Below are 3,809 nucleotides of genomic sequence, written 5' to 3'. Positions count from 1 at the left end.
TTTAAAATCATGTTATGGGCATGAAAAGTAGCGGTGATATGCTATCCCGTTTGCACACACGCTGCGACACTAGCCTTTGAAACATGGCGCGATATCAGCTACCTGTGAAAAAGTGTCGAAGCAAAACACACTCCTCACTCCTACACATTACTGCTCGCTGATGATATTCGGGTTATTCGCGTTGAAAGAGATTTTGAAGGCTGTTCGCACCTACGTGAACTCTCATATGTAATTGTTAAAATGTGCGTGATGAAAAAAGCAAAAATATTTTTTTCCTTTTTTTTCGCATGCAAAAACAAAACAAATATCAGCAACACCGTTAACGCGGATTGCTGATTAATTTGGGGTTTTTGGCAAAGATGCCAACCTTTTTTTGTATATTATGCATTAATAAAAAAACTCTGTAGGTATTCAGATTCCTGTGCTTAACTTAAATTAAACTTAAACAGTGTTATGAAATGACAAACCATGTACTTATATAATGTATGTATCATGTTGACTATCTGTATAGAATCTATATGCCTGTATGACAACCTGTATTCGCGACTACGAATTAGCATAGATTCGTCTATATATCTGGCATCGCTGATCAGAAACAAAACAAAACAACTCTCAAGCAAAGCCGGTAAAGTTTTAATAAATTGTTGCGCGTTTTCAGGCCTCGAATTTTTCGCTGCTTATACGATACAGTTTAATTGGTAAAGCCTAAGAAATGTCTAAGAAAACGCTTGTGGAGTATTTCCATAGAGGTAAGTAAATAACTTCTACTATTTTAAAACTGCAATCATACTGAAATAATCTATTCTTTTGTCTTACTAAAAGGAAAGAAACACCAGAATTCAACGCTTGCGAACCAGAAATCAGTGGTTTCAAATGATGCCAATAATAATAATGCAACTTATGGTATGTTTTTTTTTATATAATTTAGTTTGTGGTATGTGTTTTATAACTTGGTTATATTTTTTTACAGATGCACATGGTTGCGAAAACTTTGCTGTAGAACACGGAAACATTGACAACTCTGCTGGGTCAGGTGCACTGTGTGTTGACACCTCGAGTGAAAATAAAACTTCCGGAACCCATAAAGAACAGAATAAAACTCGTCAGAAATTTTCGATCAAATGGTTGGACACTCCTGAATTATCATGCTTTGAAAAATACCACAATGATCCGTATTTCACCTTTTGCCGGATTTGATTGTCAAAACTTAATGTTGCAAGAGGCGGAAAATCCAACCTTACAACACATCTGTTATCAAAACGCCATCTCTCGTCTGCATCCCAAGTTGCTGGTAATCCGGACAAACTAATAAAAATTACCGATAGCACTTTAATGGATAAAGTATATTTAGCTGATCTTAAAATTTGTGCCTGGGCCCTTAAGCATAACATTGGGTTTTCAGCGTTTGATTCTTTAGCTAGTGTTATCCGTGATTTAGCAACTGAAGATCCAAAAGTATTACCCCAACTGCGATTGGGTAGAACCAAAACATCAGCAATGATAGAAGGTGTATTGGCAGCTGCACATTCTGAGGAGCTTATTGAAAGAATGCGTACACAAAATTTTTCCCTTATAATCGATGAATCCACTGATAAAACTAACACCAAAACGCTTGCTATTGTGGTAAGAATGATGGACGAGACAGAGTTTCAAGTGCAGGACTTGTTCTTCAAGGCGATAGAGGTTGAATCAGCAGATCATAAAACAATCTACGAGGCGATTGTGGCTGAATTCGAAACCAATGATATCGATTATAATAAGCGACTAAAAGGAATAGGATCCGATGGAGCATCGGTTATGGTAGGAAAGCACAACTCTGTAATGCGATTGTTCGAAAAAGACTGTCCTGGTTTGATCTGCATAAAATGTACATGCCATTCACTAGCACTATGCGCTAGTAATGCATGTGAAAAGTTGCCAGCATATATCGAATATCTAATGCGAGATGTCTATAACTATATTTCCGGTAGTCCCAAACGTGATATGGAATTTAAACGTATTCAAGAAATAGTCGATTTGAAACCAAAGAAGATGTTACATCCATCTGCCACGCGGTGGTTATCACTGGAGAGCGTTGTTCTCCGAAACCTAGAGTTGTACTCCGAGTTAAAATTATTTTTCGCTTTTCAATCAAACCACGACCGGAACCCGACAGCTTGTCGTATTTACAATCATCTAAGTGACGCAATGACAAAACCGATACTTCTATTTCTTAGTTACATGCTTCCACTTATTAATAAAGTGAACAGAAATTTTCAATCGGAAAGCTCACATTTCTGCGAAATCTACACAGAAATGAAAACGTTGCTACTGATTATTTTGACAAATTTCTGTACGAAAGAATTTACAAATCTTGTTGCAAAAGGTGAAGCAATTCCGAATGATTTCGAAAAGTTTCTAATGCAGCCCAAACAGGTTTATGTGGGCGTGGACGCCGAACATGCGCACAGTGAACTTACAGATGAATTACAAGGAAAATTTAAACTGATTTGTCGTGAGTTCTACGGAGAGCTAGCCAAACAAATACTCAGAAGATTCGATTTCAATGATCCAGTTTTAAAAACAGCTGCATCACTTAATCCAGAGACGTTCTTGGAATTACCCGACTTAAATGACGTAGTACGTCAGTTTCCTAATTTCCTCGGTCAAGAGAATAGGCAATTATTGGAAAATGAGTTTCGAGAACTGAAAACTAAGCTACTGTGTGAATCAGATGAGAAAAAACTTACTTGGTCGTTGTGTCTCAATGTTCGAAAACGAAACGGAAATTTTGCATATCCAATATTACGAAGTTTTATTTCGAACTTTTTAATCATTCCTCATTCGTCAGCATGCGTGGAGCGAATTTTTTCTCTGTATAACGCGAATAAGACAAAATTCAGGAATCGATTATCTCCGAAATCAATGGATGCCGTTTTGAAGGCGAAGAGTTATGTAAATTTACAGGGAGGAGCTTCAAAAATAACCGTAACAAGCAGATTAAAAGATAAGATCAACAAAAACATGTATAAACATCACAAGCAAGGAATGTTCAATCAGTGGAAATTTTGGATTGAAGCAAGGTTTTAAAATAAAAGTGTCGAATTAAATAATTAAAAATAACAATTTTTTTTTTGATATCCAGATTTTGAACTTTTAACAAAAAAGTAACTAATTTTAAGCAAGAGTTTTTCAGTAGTAAAATATATTAACATCAAATAGGAACAAAAATGAATGAAAATATCATGTCTCAACAAGCTTCTGATACAGATTTTATTTACAGATTTTTTTCCTAGCAATACAGATTGTCAGATTTTTCCAATGAAAAATACAGATATAAATGTGGCAACCCTGTCCAGGAGTCCGTCATAACCGTTGCCCTGCTGGAATACTCATCTTACCTCTGCTACAGCGATAACACGAAAGAGGCCGAGAGTGGTACTTGGCGTCGCACGCGCACGATGGTGAGCCGAGATGCCGCTCGGTGGATGCCATGGTGGGAACGATAAGCCACCGGTAATCTGCAGTGCTGCATTGAAGCACTCACACTGTGAACATCTGAGAATCACTGTTCTCACCGCCCTCGGATGCGAAAACACTGTTGTGTTATACTGAAAGTTCTGCAGAATACGTACCCATGGTGAATTCTAGAGCTCCCTATAATATAAAAATCAGAACCTCTTAGGATGACGCCACAATCAAATCACTATCGTGTCAAAACGATTTGTTTACCCTGTGTCTCAGCTTGGTTCATTACATTTTAGTTTTAGATGCGTCAAATTCGACCAGCACTTACTGCTAGCGCCATTTATTGACAGATAGTGAGAGAT

At 37.2% G+C, this 3,809-nt stretch overlaps 1 long non-coding RNA gene across 1 annotated transcript; it reads left to right on the top strand.

The window, feature by feature from the left end:
• The first annotated feature begins 626 nt into the window (after positions 1-626).
• LOC129727154 (uncharacterized) lies at positions 627-1,076 on the top strand. Its single transcript, XR_008728488.1, has 3 exons — positions 627-749; positions 823-903; positions 971-1,076. It is a non-coding gene; the product is annotated as an uncharacterized LOC129727154 (long non-coding RNA).
• The last annotated feature ends 2,733 nt before the right edge of the window (positions 1,077-3,809 follow it).

This window comes from Wyeomyia smithii, chromosome 3 (genome assembly GCF_029784165.1).
Source record: "Wyeomyia smithii strain HCP4-BCI-WySm-NY-G18 chromosome 3, ASM2978416v1, whole genome shotgun sequence".
In the NCBI taxonomy this organism is placed as follows: domain Eukaryota; kingdom Metazoa; phylum Arthropoda; class Insecta; order Diptera; family Culicidae; genus Wyeomyia; species Wyeomyia smithii.
The sequence above is the reverse complement of the archived record's forward strand: the minus strand, read 5'-3'. Positions and strand labels throughout refer to the sequence as shown.